At 45.9% G+C, this 19200-nt stretch overlaps 3 long non-coding RNA genes across 4 annotated transcripts; all 3 read left to right on the forward strand.

Annotated features, from left to right (window-relative positions):
• Positions 1 to 3464: 3464 nt before the first annotated feature.
• On the forward strand, positions 3465 to 10861 carry LOC146753229 (uncharacterized). 2 transcript variants are annotated; one of them, XR_014940178.1, is made up of 5 exons: positions 3465 to 4579; positions 4939 to 5045; positions 5491 to 5618; positions 9983 to 10141; positions 10840 to 10861. It is a non-coding gene; the product is annotated as an uncharacterized LOC146753229 (long non-coding RNA). The 2 variants fall into 2 exon arrangements; XR_014940179.1 differs by having other exon boundaries at positions 5494 to 5618.
• Positions 10862 to 13464: 2603 nt separating this feature from the next.
• On the forward strand, positions 13465 to 15530 carry LOC146753230 (uncharacterized). Its single transcript, XR_014940176.1, has 4 exons — positions 13465 to 13614; positions 13880 to 14022; positions 14505 to 14703; positions 15409 to 15530. It is a non-coding gene; the product is annotated as an uncharacterized LOC146753230 (long non-coding RNA).
• A 249-nt stretch (positions 15531 to 15779) lies between these two features.
• On the forward strand, positions 15780 to 18840 carry LOC146753231 (uncharacterized). Its single transcript, XR_014940177.1, has 3 exons — positions 15780 to 16015; positions 16773 to 16816; positions 18802 to 18840. It is a non-coding gene; the product is annotated as an uncharacterized LOC146753231 (long non-coding RNA).
• The last annotated feature ends 360 nt before the right edge of the window (positions 18841 to 19200 follow it).

Here is a 19200-nt window from a genome sequence, read left to right on the forward strand (position 1 = left end):
CACTTTCTGCTCTGTGTGTGGAAAGGTACATCTGGGTTTCTTCTGCTTGTTTATTCTTTCTTTTTCGGGCTTTGAAGGAGAAGGGGTGGAGCAAAGGGAGACTCACTGGTCATTTGTTACCTCAAGAACAGGATGGATTCTGCATTGACTGTGAAAAACCTGGGCTAGTAGCATGGGCATGTTTCAGGCTGGACTCTTCTTTTGCTGCTTGGTTTCCTTTTGGCTACAGGGAGAAGCTGTCTAAAGGTGTGTTTTCAGACCCACTCTCCAAAACCATGTTTCATTGTTGCAGGTGGTTCAGTGTGCTCTTGCAGGGTAGATGTGTTTGCTGTAGAATCTGAATGGTTTCTGTTCCTAGGGGAGGACTGGGAGGAGGTAGTGAGAAGAGAATTCAATGCCTGAGGTGTATCTTAGTGAGAAATGTTGGCATGAGGTGCTGAAAGTCTTGACCTGTCAAAGGCCAGTGAGGCTCAGACTCCTTAACCTGCTGGAGCAGGGTGGAAGCAAGGAGTGGGCACTGCCGTCCCACCAGCTGCACTTGGTTCTGGTCTGCCAGGTCTGTGCTGGCCTGGATTTCTTCTGAGAAGTTTGTTGGAGCTGCTTGGAGTAGTGAAGGGTGGGGAAGAAGTGCTGCTCAAGAGCTAAGGCTCTGCATGATCATCTTGGATGGTTTTAACCATGATATCTGAAGACATAGTTTCCATCAGAATGATCCCAACATTGTGCGAGTGTCTCAGATGTATGAGAGCACCCGCCTCCTCCAGCTGAGCCATAGGAAAGCTAACTGTGCCCAGTAATTACAGCTTCTGCAGATTGAATATGCTTCCAAGTGTTTTCCCTAGTGATCAGTAATGTCCCAGCACTCTGAGATTCCATTTCTGGCACAGTCTGGAGCATCTCTGCAATCCTTGGGTGCTGGAGGGCACGTGGTGAGTGCGTGGACAGGGTGGCACAAACGCGTGCGTGTGCTGAGGAGTTGGGTTGCACACAGGTGCACACAAAGGGGTGTTTGTGGAAGGTGTATGCACGTACGTGTTCCCAGGGGTGGTTTGCACACGTCTGTGAATGCAAAGGAGGGCACACGATGCAGAGTGTGCATGGGGGTGTGCAAAGCAGGCAGGGTGGTGAATGGGTGTGCGTTTGCACATGGATAGGGGAAGGCTGGGGTTACAGGTTGACCTGTGCTGAGGTGAGTGGGGGCTCACGGTGTTGCTCAGTGGTAGATTTGTTCACACTGAGTGCTAACAGGAAACTCACACACCCTCTTTGTTTCAGCTGTGCCAGTGCTGTGATCCCTTGCTGCTGGGATGTGCTGTTGGAAGGATGGTGTGCATGCCAAGCTCCCATCTCTTTCATGAATCAAGTGTAGAGCAAAAGGGATGTTTGGGCCAGGTGACTGTAAGAAGGCTGGCTGCTTTGGATGGTGGTAGCTGATGGAAACAGGTGCTCTGGGGACCGTTCAGCTTTTAACAGAAGACAGGGGTCCTGCAGCAAGAACGACTAGGTTCTCAAATGGCTTCAGACGTGCACACCGAGTACATCCCCGCAGACATTTACCGGTAGTCGGCTCTTGCAGAAGAAGATTCAAGCAGCAGAACCTTTTGCTCAGCTACAGCACACAAATGCTACAAAAGCAGGAAAACCTGCAAGCTCTGGGTCTGTTTGTCTTGCACAGGCATGCACTAACTGCGTTTGATAGTACCCCCCATCCTTGATTTCCTTCCCTGCTTCTTGTCTGATGACGCTGCTGAGCCAGGAACAAGCTGCCCAGTGTGGCAGAGCATGGTGCAGAGCTGTGCTGGGACCTCCTCCCCTTCATCTGCTGCAGATCAGTGCCCCACACGTGCCATTGGGATGCTCTGGCACGGGATGTGCCTCCAACCCAAAGCTCCTTCCCACCTCCCAAGGAAAAACAAAGCAACCCAAGCATCTCCAGCAAAGCTGCCCAGCAGACAGCAGGGAATGCAAACAGCTTCTGGCTGCTCCCCTGCACTCCCATCCTAAGTAAGAGACCCTACGAGGACTGGCTGGGAAATCACTGCATGACACACGTGAGTGTGCACAGGATTGTGCAAAGCGGTGTGGTTCCATGAGTTTGTGTGTGTGTGTATCTCGGCTGTTATGAAAGCATGGGAAGACTTACTGAGTCCCAGATAATTACTTATCCTCAAATGATTTTTCCTGGCCAAAGTTAGAGCCTCTCACAGGTAATCGAGACCAACAGGCTGTTGTTGCACAATCAACAGGCACAATCTAGATGATCAGCTGAGGAAAATAAAGCATCATGCGAAGGGTACTAGATAAGTGAGCAGCTTGAGATCTGCACATTTATGTGATACTCATGGTGTTAGACAATATTTGCCTAGAGAGGTCACATTGAATGAAAGCAAAATCTAAGATGAATGAAAATATCCACAGGAGAAGAAGCCTCTGAGGCTTCTGAAGTGTTATGACCAGAAGACATAAACTCTGTTAAAGCAAACATTTCTCTCTATTTTTTGTGTTATTCCAGGCAGGCCTTGATTACCGCCTGAACACATGTTGAGGAAGCCCAGCTTATGCAGCACCAGAGCTAATCCAGGGCAAAGCGTCTATTGGCTCAGAGGGATGTAGAGCGGTGTTTGTTTTCCCCTCTTTCCCTTCCCTCTCCACAGAGCATTTAAAGACAGTGGAGCTCAGGTAGGCTCTCTTGGTTTCCCTTCTGAATTCTGCTAGGTTGCATTGCTTGGTAGCTCTCAGAAGCTGTCAGTGGCCACAGACTAGAAAAGTGCAATTGGTCTCAGTTCACACAGCTGGCTGGTTTGTCTCAGGCTAATCCTGAACTGCCTCAAGCGACTGCTTTGGGGCTCTACAAAACAGCAACTTCAGAGATCTCTTTCTATTACTAAGTGTTTGAAAGAGCAATTTGCTCTGTTAATTATCCATCATTTCTGTGCAGTCTGTTTTGTCAGACTTGTCTTTAGCTTCCAAGTTGTATGTGAAGAATTGTTTCCGTTGTAATGCACAATGTACTAAAAATTGAGAGATGTAAATGCAAAGAGTTTTTCCAGCTTTGATTTCATGTCTGGAATTTTGGAACCCACTACTTGCAGTTGTTAATCTGAAACTTGGTCCATTTGTAAGCAGGACTTTGTCCATCTCTGCAGGACAGCAGAAAACCCTTTGTGCTAATCATGATGCCAAGAAGCAGAATGCAGCAAATGGCAGATGATCCAACTGCTTCAGGTGTTCATTGCCTTAAAACTGTGAATAGTTTTGGACTGAGAGTTTGTAAGCAGAATGGAGCTCTTAAAGCTGTCAGAGATTATTCCTGCACTGTTCAATTCTATCTGCCTAACATACACAGGATCTCAGAACTGCGTTGCGTGAACTGGTGGAACTTGTTGAAGTGAAATGGGATGAGCAAGTTTTAGAACTTAGTCAGAATGCAGTAAAAAATGGATAATCTCATGGGTATTAAGTTACAGGCTTGCTATTTCTGCACTGAATTTGTTTCTATTTTACATGGCTGTGATCTAAACGTTGCTTGAAATGCCGTCACCTAGGCACTGTTGTGTAACTGAATTTCACACATTATAGATCCTGAAATATTCTGTAATCTAAAACTCTGACTTGTTTTAAGTCTGCTGCTTGAGTCTATTCAGGGTCATAGTGTCTGTGTGAAGTGGAGTGTGTGGGGAGATTGTTGCTGCAGATCCTGGGAAGTTGCTGTGTATTTGCAGACAATGGCTGCTGTTGGTCACTGGGTGCCACTGTTGCTCTGAAGAACAGCTGTGCTGTGCATGCAGCACAGCATGCTGTGCACGCCATGGAACTAGGAATCAAGAAGAGATAGAAGCGTCACTTCTGCTCTAGTAAAAGGTCTCATCTGCTGACAGGCTTTTGTACTTGAATTCAGAACTCAGGACCTGTTGCCACAGAGGGACTAGTTGCTGAAGTTGGATGACTCTTCCTGTTTACTCCTTGTAATATGTAGCCATAACACTAACTATTTAAAAAACATCTGAAATCATGGCTAATTATTGACTGCTGCACAGCAGAACACTACCACGGTGAGATTGGGCTGTGAGATGACTTGAAAGCTGTTTCCTCAGTATAGGTCTTATTCGTGCAGCTGGGACACCTTGATGAAGACTGTGTAACAGCTTTCTGTGTTTCACAACAAGAGAAGAGAGAGTAGATCAGCATTAACGTCAGACGTAATAAACGTATGTCAGTAATTCTCTGTATTTAAGCCCGCTACTACAGTAAATAACCTTACTGTATGAACAGACTCTAACACTCACTTATTCTCAAACATGAAATATTTCACACCTTTCAGAGGTAAGGTACCACTGCAGAACTTCATAGTCTACCTAATAACTACATTTCTGAAGTTCACATTTATTCCTTTTTTCTCCTTTAATTGTGTTTTCTCAGCCTTTCTGTTATATTCTACCATGCTGAAATCCTTATGAATCTCTGGAAGTCCAGGCAGACTCAAAACAGAAACTGATGGATGAACAGCAGATGTCACATGCTGGCTTAACTCCCTGCTTTGAAATATTTCACTAATAGGTGGAAAATATCAACACGTCAGGTAGGACAACCAAGCAAATTTGGGGAATTACAGTTCACAAATACTTCAGAAAATGAATTAATTCCAGTAACTTTTGAAAATAAATGGGAAAAGCTGAACTGAGTGCTGCTAGAGATGCTGTATAAATGTCAATAATGACATTCCAAGGTGTAGAAGAGATTTAAAACATGATGGGTACTCTGGCATTAAACTGAATCTGAAAGTTGTCTCTTGCAATTGAGTTGTCTTTCTATTAAATAGAAAGTGGTAGAATTTGAAGGGTTGTTAAGATTTCCATATAACCTTAGTAAGACTAGATATAAAATATAAGTTTTATCTAGGCGAGATCGTTTGTGGAGTCACTGTTACTTCTTTTTTAGGTACAGGGAATAAAGAGAACAATCGACCTACAAGGGAAAAACGTTCTTCCGTTCACGTCTGTGATATTTTCACAGTCTTAACTCAAAGGACTTCTAATGCCTGATAAGTAATTCAAGCTTATTATACTACACTGAGTCTGTCAAGCATTGTACCCACAGTTCTCATAGTAGTCAAAAAGCTGCTGAAAATCCAGCTGAATGTCGATGCTCCTTGGAGCTGGGCTGGAACTTGCCCCCAGAAATGGGAGTCCAGCTGAAATGCTGTACAAACTGAATTAGTAGGAGCTTTGCCATTCACTTCAGTAGAGAGATTCTGGCACCAGCTTTAGTTTTCACTTCCAGCAATTGTACAATACACTAACTTTCAAGCAAAAATGAGAATAGTCTGCTTCTTTATCTCAGACATATTGTGTGAATCAGCTGAGGCCTGAAACTACCCTAATGTGATCAGACGTGAAGGTTGCACATCAAGGGGAAAATATGGCAGACATGCAGAAATTTTCTTTGTACTGACAATGTTTCTGAAGAGATCTACATCCTCTTGTTTTCTAGCAGAATTACGACCAGTTGTGGCAACCTATCTCTTGCTTCAGTCTAAGAAGGCTCGTGGCAAGCACATTCCCTTGAGAATTCCATCCCAAACAGGACGTGCCAGTACCACACAGTCAGGAAGCCTGGGGGTAAGTTTTAGAGTTCAGCACAAGGTTCAGGTCAAAATGCCTCTGTGTGCTGAAGCTCTGCCCGGGTAAACAGTCTGGTGGCCTAAACATCGGTGAGGGAGCATGTGTGCAACCGGTCTTGGTCATCAAATCTTGTTCTATGATAAGGCCACCGACTCAGTGTATGAAGGAAAAGGATGTAATCTTTCTAGATTTCAGGGAGGCCTTTGATCCTGTCCCTTTGGCTGCATGTTCCCAACCTTCCATCAGGAAGCCAGGAGTACTGTTCTGTGTCATGAAAAGGCAGCCAGTGGTTTGACTATCACATGTTTATGTGTTTTGATGTTTCACAGTGGGTCTTAAGTAAAAGGAACTCAGGTTTTGGTTGCCTGCAGGACAGATGTTCTTTTGGGTTCAATATGTTTGCATAGTGACTTGCAACCATGGGACTGGTGTTCAAGGACCCTTTTTGTTCCTTCAGTTCCTCGGTTCTTTCTAGCCTAAATTTGACACTTTGTTTCAACAGAAGAGCTGATATTCGCTTTGGGAGCACTAAGCAGCTGTTTATGTGGCTTAGAGGAAGACTGTCTGTCTTCTACCCTGTGGGCATGGAACAGCCACAGTTCCCCCTGGAACAACATCAATGACCCACACCACTAATTGGATTCTCCTTTTTAATGTAGTGGTAGCGAGGTGAAAATGTGGCTGTGGAATATTTTTACTAAGGAACTTCTATATAGATTTTGTTCATCTTTGCGCACCTCATCACCTGATCTGTGTCAGTGAGCAGAAGCTGAAAGCAGGCATGGGATGTTCTGAAGAGCAGAGAAAGAGATAGGGAGGAAGGTGATTAAGACAATCCCCTCTGCTGCTGTGTGTCCCAGAACTGCCCAGTTCTGTGGCAAAGTGTTGTACAAGATGAAGAGGCCAAGAGATTGGGAGTAGAATGAATAGAAAATATGCCTTACTTAGGCCATACTCAGCGTATTAATACTTCTCAGTTAGTTTTAGAATTCTAGAAGTGAAAGGTAAGGAGGTAGAAGCCTGCAAGTTGTGTCCTTTTTTACAGCTGCTCTTTTCTTATGGGAGGATGAAGTGATGAAGATTGGTCTATTCTACAAGCTGTTCCAACCTTTACTCTTAGTCTTAATGCCCCTTTGTGACGTCATAATGCCCTTTGTGACATCATAATGCCATTTGAGACATCATAATGCCCCTTTGTGACGAGATAATGCCCCTTTGTGACGTGATAATGCCCCTTTGTGACGTCATAACACCCCTTTGTGATGTCATAACACCCCTTTCTGACGTCATAACAGCCCTTTCTGACGTCATAATGCCCCTTTCTGATGTCATAATGAGCCTTTCTGATGTCATAATTCCAAATTGTGATGTCATAATGCTTCTTTGTGACGTCATAATGCCCTTTGTGACGACGTAATGCCCTTTCTGACGTCGTAATGCCCTTTGTGATGTCACAATGCTCCTTTGTGACGTCATAATGCTCCTTTGTGATGTCATAATGCTCCTTTGTGATGTCATAATGCCCTTTCTGATGTCATAATGCCCCTTTGTGATGTCATAATGCTTCTTTGCGATGTCATAATGCTCCTTTGTGACGTCATAATGCCCCTTTGTGATGTCATAATGCTCCTTTGTGATGTCATAATGCCCTTTCTGACATCATAATGCCCCTTTGTGATGTCATAATGCTTCTTTGTGAGGTATCTGTGGTGCCATTGATAATGAAGTATGATGAACTGGAAGGCTTTCAGTAGAATTGCAGCCCTAACATAAACAATGACATGAACTCTGGAATTCTGTGTAAAATCATTACCTAGCTTGTGGTCCGGCTCTTCAAACCAAAGGCTATGAGGTGCTGCTCTTGTTGACACAGGCTGTGAAAGATGACTTGAGCTCTAAGAGTAATTTCCCTTCTGCTCTTGATATGAACGTCAAATCCACAATTAGAATATTAAGAACATAATATAAAAGTTTTTTCTGCTGGACTGAGGACTGGGCAGTAAGAAACCGGATGAGGTTTAACAAAAGCAAGTGTAGAGTCTTGCACCTGGGTAGAAATAATTGCATGCACCAGTACAGGCTGGGGGAAGAGCTGCTGGAGAGGAGCTCTGCTAAGAGGGACCTGGGCGTCCTGGTGGACGACAGATTAACCATGAGCCAGCAGTGTGCCCTTGTAGCCAAAAAAGCCAATGGCATACTGGGGTGTATTAAAAAGAGCGTGTCCAGCAGGTCGAAGGAGGTGATCCTCCCCCTCTACTCTGCCGTGGTGAGGCCTCATCTGGAATATTGTTTCCAGTTCTGGGCTCCCCAGTACAAAAAGACAGGGATCTCTTGGAAAGAGTCCAGCGGAGGGCCACTAAGATGGTGAAGGGCCTGGAGCATCTCCCCAATGAGGAGAGACTTAGGGAACTGCATATGTTTAGCCTTGAGAAAAGAAGGCTGAGAGGGGACTTGATCAAGGTTTATAAATACCTGAGGTGTGGGAGCCATAGTGGTGAGTCTGGTCTCTTTTCAGTAGTGCGTGGGGATAGGACTAGGGGTAATGGGATGAAAGTACAGCATAGGAAGTTCCGCACAAATGTGCGGAAGAACTTCTTTACAGTGAGGGTGACGGAGCACTGGAACAGGCTGCCCAGGGAGGTGGTGGAGTCTCCTTCTCTGGAGATATTTAAGACCCGCCTGGACACCTACCTGTGTGACATGGTGTAGGGAGCCTGCTTTGGCAGAGGGGTTGGACTCGATGATCTCTAGAGGTCCCTTCCAACCCCTACGATTCTGTGATTCTGTGATTCTGTGACTTCCATTAGCTGTTAGCCATAGTTTGGAACTTACAAAGCAATCATATTGGAGCCTTGCTGGGCAACCTGCTCCAGTGTCTCACCACACCCACAGTAAAGCATTTCTTCCTAATATCCAATCCTAATCTACCTTCTTCCCATGTAATGCCATTTCCCCTCATTCTGTTGCTACCTGCCCTTATAAAAAGTCCCTCCCCAGCCTTCCCTGTAGGCCCTCTTCAGATACTGGAAGGCCACTCTAAGGTCTCCTTGGAGTCTTCTCCAGGCTGAAGAGCCCCATCTCTCTCAGCCTGTGCACATAGCAGAGGTGCTTTCAGCCCTCTCTGATCACCTTCATGGCCCTCCTCTGGACCTGCCTGAACATCTCCAAGTCCTTCTTGTGTTGAGGGCTCCAGAACTGCGTGCAGTGCTCCAGATGGGGTTTCAATGAGAGGAGTGTGGAGGGGCAGCACCACCTCCCTTGACCTGCTGGTCATGCTTCTATGCTTTAAGCTTATGCTTTAAGGTCCTATATGCTTTAAGGTTTAGATAGTGCAGTCGCCACACCTCTTCAGGTTTATCTATGAAGGTCCCTTCCAAGTGAACCGTGCTGATCCAGACAGTTCGGACTGCTCATTAAAATGTTTTAGTAAGTTGGGCTGGTCCTACGAAGTAGTTTGACTGCAGTAAGCAATGTACATGGTGCGCTGTGAGTACTGCACATATTCCTCTTGGCAGCTTGTGGAACAGACATTGTGCATTGTTTGGATTGTGTAAGCATTCCTGTTGGTCTCTTGTGATGCTTACCTTCTTAGAGCACCTTTCCTCGTTTGGCTCTACATATTTTGGTACCTTACTTGTTCTGCTTGGCTTAGCAGGGAAGGTCTTCTTCTGAAGCATCCTCAGTCTTGGTCTGGGCAGCATACTTAGAAATGACATGGATGTTACATGAGTGGGTGGTCAAAGGGGGGAAGAAATCACCTTTCTGATCTGTTTCCTTTTAGAACACAGTCCTGGAGAGGATTTGCTTTCCTTGTTTCCTGGAGACTTGGATTCTTAGATGGTTTTGACTGCAGCTATTTCTGATGTTAATTCCTTTCTCTGTACTTTAGTAGCCAAGTACACGTGGAGTGCTTTGGAATTGTCTGAAGTTGCCAGGTTGCTTGTGATCACATATGTAACGTGGAGTTATGTGTGGTGCCAGTGATAATTCAGTGTGATGAACTTGAAGGCTTTCGGTAGAATTGCAGCCCTAAAGTAAACAATGACTTGAACTCTGGATTTCTGTGTAAAATCATTAGCTGCCTTGTGGTCTGGGTCTTCAAACCAAAGGCTGTGAGGTGCTGCTTTTGTTGACACAGGCTGTGAAAGATGACTTGAAGCTCTAAGAGTAATTTCCCTTCTGCTCTTGATATGAATGTCAAACCCACAATTACAGTATTAAGAACATAATATAAAAGTTTGTGCTGCTGGCCTGTGGACTTCTATTAGCTGTTAGCCATAGTTTGGAACTTGCAAAGCAATCTTATTTAGATTTTAGTGATGAAATCTTCTGATGAAATCTTCCTTTTAATTCTGCAAAAGAATCTCAATGGAACATTTCAGTCTGAAAAGGCTCTGACATATGAAGATGTGCCAGACTGCAGCCATGTGCCAGATGTGTTTGGATCCATGGAATTTTCTGATGTAGCTTCAGTGTTTGAAGAATCTCCGCTCGATCTAAATACTCAGAGAACAAAGCAGGTGTGTGAAGATGTAGTGCTAGTTTCTTACAGAAAAAATACAGCACTTAATCCAGAAATCTGCTTCTCATTGTATCTAGTGCTTACTCCATATTTAAGTATCTAGTGTACCTTGACCAAAGGGAGATACAGATTGAGCAAAGAAGTATGTTAAGCATAAATTTTGTTGCCTTCTACCTGTAGGCCATGGTTGGTTTGACGTGATCCCTAACTCCAGTGTTTGGTTTGCACAGAAACAGCAAGCAAGGGAACAAGTAAAGGAGTCAGTGAGGATTTTAAAACACAATGGGAAGCGATGAGGCACAGTTAATAAGATTCTGGAGTTAGGCTGGAGGTAGGCAGAGGTTGAAAGGTACCGAAAGAAATTCAATCTTACTGTGTTGTGCAAAAAAATCCACTGTGATATTATTCAAATTTTTAACTAAACCAAGTGATAATTCATATTTATGTTTAGATAAGCTGGTGAGGGTTAATCGTAAATGGGGAATTGACATGAACAAATAAAAAATGGCATTTGAGAGTCTATAAGAAACGCACTTATTCTAGGAAAGAATCAGAGGTTTTAACTCTTTTGTTCAATAGACAAGTAGTGTATGATGTTTTTATAAGCATTGTGTCTGACCTTCTCAGCTGTTAGAATTTCTTTGACAGTAACTTCTCCGGCTGTGATCAGAAAACCTTTTGTTCCATCTCTGGCAGCATTCGAGGCATGATATTCAACTGGGTGATATGGAATTCACACTGTCAACTCCAGTGACAAGAAAAGTGGCATCTAAGCAGCGTGCAAACACAGAGAATGTTGATGCAGAGTCAGCGTTAAGAAATGAGCTGCCCTTTGCATTTCCTGCTCCTGCTCTTTTCAAAGAGTCAGACAGAGAAGCAAGTAGAAGGCATACCCTTTCAGGCGCCTACTTCCAAAGGTATGTTGTATCTAACAAATGAAAACCTAGAACATGTGTAGCTTAGGAATTTTTTACTTTAAATATGAATGCAATCCTTGTAGGTCCTGATATTCTGAAAGATTTCTGTGTGGGGTTTATTTGGTCACAGCACATACAGCCACCAGCCTGTACATCTAACAGTGCACTGCAAGCAGTTTAACCATCTATCAGGGCACGGTACTCGTCTATTAATGATAGAAGTTCTCACAGTTTCACAAGGATCATGCCTTGAGATGCATTCAGATAATGAGACAAGTGCTGTGCTCCTAAATCTAGCATGTGCTTCTACTTCCCATCGAGATCTAGTAGATAATTTCTTTAACATTCATGATGAGGGTTTTGTTTTTATTTTTTTCTGGTCTATTATTTTGAGTGAAAGAAAAGGGTATGCTTTTATTTAAGCGTGCTTTTGATTGCAACATGCTTCTATATTAAATGTAACCTACTGAATTCCTCATGATAGCATACGAGTACTTGTGTGTATCTGTTCTCCCTAACAGTGTAAGAAGAGACTCAGTGAACCTGGACAGTGTTACCCAGGGTTGTGAGAACAGCTGAATGATTGTTGAGAACTGGTCAACTCGTGAGCCTGAGACCTGGGATCCTCCATCCTAGGGTGGAACTTTACTGGAGCACGTGGGTGCCACCAAAACAAAAGGACTGTGTACAATAGACTGAGAGTTTGCTGAGTTTCTTGGTTGACAGAAAGCACAACTAACTCAGCAGCAAGTGACATATTTGGGATAGGAGATGACAGCTGGACTTTGAACCTTAAGGACTGCCAAGAAAGAAGCCATCTGCTCAACCCCTGAGCTGCAAACTGCCAAGGAACTCCATACGTTGCCAGGAATGACAGGAGGGTGCCGACCATGGATACACAGCTACGGACTGATGGTAAACTTGAAACAGCTTGAAGTGAGTAAGGGATAGCGAGGGTGCACTGGTGCTCAATATTCAGGAAGCCTATAAATCTACAGTGGGCCAAAGAATACCAGTTTTAATATCTCATGCAGTGTTTACTGTATTGGAGGCAAAAGGTGGACATTGGCTCTCACCCCAAAGATTCCCGAAATACCAGGCCATCCTGGTGGAGCAGGGTGATATAGAAATAATTGTAACTACTATTGCCAGCCCAGTATCTTTCCTTAGCGGAACTCCCCTGGTGGAGAACCAGGATGACATCACTGCTTTGAAACAACTGAAGCTGCACATTGCAGCCGGTCGGTCGGAGCTGAAGGACGAACCCTTAGAAGATGCAGAAGACGCCTGGTTTACCAGCAGCTGCAGTTTTGTGAGACAAGGAGGCTTTAAGGCAGGACATGCAGTAACTGCTACTGAGCAGGGAATGGAAGCACAACCATCAGCCGTGGGGACTTCACCTCAGAAGGCTGAAATAACTGCCTTGACAAGAGCCTTAATGATATGGACGGATGCTAACTATGTGTTTGGGATGCCACATGCTCATAGTACCATCTGAAAAGAGCAAGTATTGCTCACACACAAGGAAAAGAGCGTGATGTAAATCTACCAAGGGTAGAGTTTGATTTTGAGTTGGATTTTCTGGGCTTTGAGACACGTCTTCCAGATGCACACTGTGTTATTTCTGATGTGTTGACCTGTTGAGGTCCAGCCAGTATTTCAGGGAGCTCCCGAGCCCTCTGCTGACTAAGCATCTCTATGCCAAATTCTTGGTAAGCTCAGGGCAGTGTCTTGGAAATGACACGTACCTGTTCCCTGGGCGTCCTGGCTAGTGGTTGCAGCATTGCCCCAGCTCTGAGGTCTTCTTTCTGTTAGCCCCATGAGTCACGTCTTTGCCACATCCTGCCTCTCACTTGATGGCACTTGTGGTGGTGCCAGGAGGTGCTTATTTAAGCTATTCACAATGGTTGTGAGAATTCCCTTTCCTTTGCTGTTCCCCTGCTATTGATAGTATGGGGTTAATAGCAAAGGGGACTTGGAGTAAAATGCCTGCTGCGAGGAGCTGCACTGCGCAATCAGGCTGTAAAGCCCCCCAGAGCTTGCACTGCTTGGCCTTGATGGCACAGGCTGTGTGTATAATCAGGAGGGGTGTTAACTCTTTGAAAGGGCTGATAATAGCAAGACAAGGGGAAATGGTTTTAATTTGAAAGACGGAAGATTTACGTTGGGTGGTAGGGGGAGATTCTTTACTAGGAGAGTGCTGAGGTCCTGGAACAGGCTGCCCAGGTACGTTGTGGATCCCCCATCTGTAGAGGTGTTCAAGGCCAGGTTAGATGTGGCCCTGGGCAGCCTAGTAAATGTGGAAGATAGGTGGCCCTGCCAGGCAGGGAGTGGAGCTTCATGATCCTTGAGGTCCCTTCCAACCCGGGTCATTCTGTGATTCTGTGTTCCCCAGATTCCTCTTGGAAGTCATCAAGTCTGCCTCAGTGCTGACCACCAGTGCACTGTCCCCATGGGACTTAATAAGACACTTGGTGTCTCTGGCTGGGATCTGCTCGGTGATAAACATGCACGTGAAGAACTTAGCGATAGAGTGGGCTCCAAACCTCTTAAGGTAAACTTCTTTTTCCATTTCAACACGATGCTTAGTTCTGCTCTCCCCCAACCCCAGGGGCACAATTTCTAGATGACAGTTTCTACTCACTTGTTTAGCTGGGACTGCTGTGTCCCTGATGATCCAGGATAATTTCGTCAGTGGCATCGCTGTTTGCCCACTGCGGAAGTCTCCAGAGCCCAACCTGACAGTTTTTGGCTACAGAAATTCAGACTTGGGGAAATGACCTTGGGGAAATGACTTGTAAGATCTGCCTTTTCTTCAGATCCCAGCAGAGCCAATCTTCCTGCGCCATTGAAGCTGCCTGCATGGAGCTGCAGACTCAGTCAGCTGTGGTGGAATTCCTCATCAGCCACACAGATGTCATCTTCTGCTCCGAATCCACACCAGTCGTGGGAGAGTGAGCAGGTGAGTGTCTTCCTCCATTAGCTTGATCTTGATCTGGCACCTTGATCCAATCCAGGTCTTCTCCAAGACCTTTGAAAATTCTATTACTGTCGAGGAGACAGCAGGCTTCTGGGCTTAGGTTAGAATATGGTGCCCCATTCCTGGATCCTTAGTGTGTCAAAACACAAGCCTTACTTGGAGAAAACCATCACTGCTGTTAAGATTTTTTGCCAGCAGGTGAAGCTTGATTGAAATGTGGCAGCAAAGCTTTCTGGAATCCCAGCCCCCTAGGTTTTCTAGGATTTTTGTTTGCCTGTTTTTGATACAGTGAGCTGCTCTTAATTGTGGCTGTGTCCTTTGCCACGAGCATACCACTGAGCACATGGTTATTTTGAGCTCCTCTACTTCCAGTGGCTCGGATGAGCAATTCTGAGAGATATGCAGTACTGGGATGGCTGTGCTGTTGCTTCCTCTGCCGTCTCACCTGTGTTTTTCCCTTGCAGGGCACAGTTCTCTGCCTGGGCCCAAGTCTGTGTGGGTCTCTCCATCCACAAAGCTGCTCACCGTGCAGGAGGCACAGGCTGAGAGGAGAGGCCAGAGCAGCTCTCCTGTTGCAACACAGAGCAGCAAGATACAAGTGGAGGAAGGGCCTGCAGCTGTACTGAGGAACTTCGACGCAATCATTGATTTTCCATCTGAAAGGTAAAGAAAGAGGAATTCCCTTTCCAGCCCCTATCATCATTGTTCAGGTGATTTCTATTGGTTTATTTTTTGTCCATTGTATCTCCAAGCACTCAACTAAAAAACAGTTGCCCTACTGGCTCAGAGGAGCCACACAAGGGTGCATTTCCTTCCTGGTTGGGCAGGCAGTCACAAGATGCAGAAAGCCATGCTAGTGTCTATCTTGGTCTGTGCTGCCTGTACCTGGAAACGCTGGGGTTTTCCAGATTTCAGGGCCACGCACCTGAAACCAATTGCACTTCTCCTGTAAGAAGAGCTGTTGGTCAGACTTGCTGGCACTAGAAATTAAAGATGGCAGTGAGCTGAGGCCGAGGAGGTGTTAATGTAAGAGTCAGAGATGCTTTTGAGCTTCCCTTATGGCTGCCCAGTTCCTCAGAAAGCAGTTACGCCTGCCAGCTCCTGTCCTTTCCTGCTGCTGAGCCTTTGCTCACATGCTCTGCATCTTGCTCAAAATGGTTGAGAGGAATGTAGCCAGCAGGACTTTTGGGGGCTAAGCTGTAGGAATGGAAGCATCTCTGAATGAATCTTTGAAACAGAGGGCTTTTCTAAGCTGTGTTTCAGCAGAAACCAGGCATTGCCAGGAGCAGGCAACTGTCATCAAGGGCTCGGTGCAGCTTGTCACTCACCCTGCACCACGACTGACAACATGCTGTTTTCTCTCTCCAGACCATGTTCTCCCAGAAAGAGGAAGGAATCACCAGCTGGCAGTTGGCGTTCCTGCTTATTCCTGGGCAAACCATCCCCTGTGGCCAAATGCCAACTGCAGAGCAGTGCCAGGGAAGCAGAAGTCATGGTCCTGACAGGTAAGGGTGAAAATCCAGCTTTCAAAAAGCTGCTTGTCAGCAACACAGGTAGAATTCATGCTTTCAGTGGGCTTGTACCTCTTTCTGTATTCCTGCATTCGAGCCCGTGCCTGACATCTTTGGTTGACTCCTGTCTTTCCCAAATGAGTCTCGCAAGCTGCTTGAAACCTGCTTGACAGGCAGCACCAAGCCTTTGCCTCCTTGGATAGTGAAAGTTTACACTAACTGCTGTGTATCTACTCTTTCAGGTGAATCTATCCCTTGCCAGCACAGGAACCCACCGGCAAGTAGCGATGATGCCTGGTGTGCTTCCATCAATGGAGTGCAGTTAGGATGCATGAGTCACTGCAGTTTCAAGGACAGCCTTCCACGTGACAGCAATGATGGAGAGAAGGAGGTCTGGCCTATTCAGTTTTGAGCCCCTCCATGCAAGAAAACCTTGCGGTTCTGGAACGTCTTCAGCTACGAAGGTAGTGAGTGGTCTGGAGCACAAAACTTACGAGGAGCAGCTGAGGGAACTAGGATTGTTCAGCATGGAGAAGAAAAGGCTCAGGGGAAACCTTATAACTCTCTATAACTTCCTGAAGGTAGGTTGTAGTGAGCTGGGGGTTGGCCTCTTCTCTCAAGTAATCAGTGATAGAACTAGAGGGAATGGTTTTAAGCTGCGCCAGGGAAGATTCAGGCTGGACATTAATAAATATTACTTCTCAGAAAGGGTAGTCAGGCACTGGAATGAACTGCCCAGGGAGGTGGTGGAGTCACCGACAATGGGAGTGTTCAAGAAACGTTTGGATGTGATGTATGGAATATGATTTATCCGGGAAGTATTGGCAATGGTTGGACCAGATGATCTTCTAGGTCTTTTCCAACCTTGATAATTCTGTGATTCTGAGCTGAGAAGCTTTTCTTGCTCAAGTCCTGCTTCCAAGTTTAACCACCTACGGGGAAGTAGATGTCACTTTTCTAGTGTCCTTCAATTCCGTGTCCGCATTTTCCTAAAAGTAAAAGAATTTGGAGGTAACCAGCTGCAGTGAAGTGAGCGATTTCAGTGCCTGTTTCTGATGGTGGCAATGAGTTCAGAAGTCACACTGAATTGACGATTCCTGTTTCCATTCTGACAAAGGCTGTAGTTGCAGCTGACTTCCTGAGGCTGCCATACGTGGTGGTGACGCAGCCTTGGGCTTGTGCGTTTGCATGACTCCCACCTTTCCTTTCTGTGTCTTGCAGGTCAGCTGGTGCTGGAAGCGGCCGGTATCTGAGTAGGAATGAAGGTGAGTGCAGGAGCAGCTGCTGAGGGGAGGAAGGAAGTCCATGCTAATGAGCTCTGAAGCATCTGCAGGTCCAGTACGAAAGGAGGCAGCAGTGATGCAGGGGGCTCCCCAGCAGGAAGCTGGCTGATCCAAATGCTTGCTGAGAGTTTGGAAGCCCAAACCCTTATGGTCTCTGTAAGGGTGGCTAATAAAAAGATGTTAACCAAGATGGTGGTAAATAGTCAAAGGTTGTTAGCAAAGGAAAACTCACCAATATCGATACCTTGACCAGAAAGCTGAGGCAGTTTCAACTGGGGAGCAATCTCCAAGAGATGCTGCCTCAGTGGTGGTCAGCCATTAAATGAGGTCTCAGAGGAGGTGGAGTCAAGGTCCACCCCTTCTGGGAGCACAGCTAGATTACTCTCACCTGTGCTCCCGCAGCTGACCCAACACTTGCCTCAGCTGATTAATCAGAGGTTCAAGCTGTGATTTCCCATACAGTCTCAAAGCTGAAGGCAGCATCTCCTTGATCTGATGGTGGTGTGCCTGAGTGAGGGAGTGATCCAAGCTGGATGCAAAAGAGTCATCTTAATTTCTCTGCTATTTTACTTCAGATGACACCTATTGGGTGTTGGTTTCTTAAAATTTGGATCTAGGAGGTGGCCTCTCCCTTTGCTTCTGGTGAAAGCACAGAAGTGCAGCAGGAGTAGAAGACAAAGAGGTTTTCTTCGTGACAGGAACACCAATTATTTGATTCAAATGTGTAACTGTGATGAAGATGGTGAAGAACAGATCCGCCTCAAAGACATGCTTGATCACATAAGGAATGAGCATGTGATCCAAGACAGCCAGCGTGGCTTTAGCAGGGGAAGGCCATGCCGAACCAGTCTGGTGGCCTTCTATGATGGAGTGATGGCATTTGTGGACAAAAGGAAGGAACAGATGTCATTGACCTGGACTTGAGCAAGATCTTTGACATGGCCCTCCACCACATCCTTATCTCTAAACTGGAGGGATGTGGATTTGACAGGTGGACCACCTGGTGGATAAGGGATTGGTTGAAAGGCCACAGACAGAGGGTGGTGATTCGTGGTTCGATGTCCAGGTGGAGGCCGATAACAAGTGGTGTCATCCAGGAATCTGTCTTGGGACCAGTGCTTTTTTACATGGTTATCAGTGATACCAATGATGCAATGGAGTCCACCCTCTGCTGTTTGCTGAGTGGTGCGGCTGACGCAGTGGAAGGAAGGGATGCCATTCAGAGGGAGCTCAACCGAGAGTTTGGCCTAGGTGAATCTAATGAGGTTGAACACAGCAAAGTGCAAGGTTTTGCACTTGGGCTGGAGGAATCCCAGGCATTTCTACAGCCTGGGAGGAGCATTCCTTAAGAGAAGCCCCGCAGAGAAGGACCTGGGGGTCCTGGTGGATGAAAAACAGAACGTGAGCCATCAGCGTGCTCTTGCAGCTCAGAGAGCGAATGGTCCCCTGGGCTCCATCAGAAGAGGGGATGGCCAGCAGGGACAGGGAGGTGATTGATCTTCATGATCCTTGAGGTCCCTTCCAACCCGGGCCATTCTATGATTCTGTGATTACACTTGCTGTCAGAAATAACGGCAGCTGTACAGAAGCTGGATATATTTTGGGACAGTTCTTGTAACCAGCTGATTTTAAGACCTTGCCCGAGTCAAGAGTCTTAATCGCATGTCAGAAGAAAGCTGGGAAAGTGGTTATTGCTCATTCTTTTTCATTTGCTGATTCTTTCTCTAGGGTTCCTTTTCCAAAGGAGATTCTGGTGATGGAAGCAGTTGAAGAAAGAACAAAAGCAGCTCTTGCCAAGAGTGCTTGAAGTCCCTGTGGAGAGAAGCAAAGAACTTGGGCTTCCTCTGGGATGCTCCCCACCATGTCTCAGGAAGGAGACAACTGCTGTTCCACTTTCTGCTTTGTGTGTGGAAAGGTACGTCTGGGTTTCTTCTGCTTGTTTTTTCTTTCTTTTTCTGGCTTTGAAGGAGAAGGGGTGGAGCAAGGGGAGACCCACTGGTCATTTGTTACCTCAAGAACAGGATGGATTCTGCATTGACTGTGAAAAACCTGGGCTAGTAGCATGGGCATGTTTCAGGCTGGACTCTTCTTTTGCTGCTTGGTTTCTATTTGGCTACAGGGAGACAGCTGTCTAAAGGTGTGTTTTCAGACCCACTCTCCAAAACCATGTTTCATTGTTGCAGGTGGTTCAGTGTGCTCTTGCAGGGTAGATGCTGTAGTTTGCTGTAGAATCTGAATGGTTTCTGTTCCTAGGGGAGGACTGGGAGGAGGTAGTGAGAAGAGAATTCAATGCGTGAGGTGTATCTTAGTGAGAAATGTCGGCATGAGGTGCTGAAAGTCTTGAGCTGTCAAAGGCCAGTGAGGCT

Source organism: Coturnix japonica, unplaced genomic scaffold (genome assembly GCF_054131305.1).
Source record: "Coturnix japonica strain WE unplaced genomic scaffold, WE-NBRP24 Scf039, whole genome shotgun sequence".
In the NCBI taxonomy this organism is placed as follows: Eukaryota; Metazoa; Chordata; class Aves; order Galliformes; family Phasianidae; genus Coturnix; species Coturnix japonica.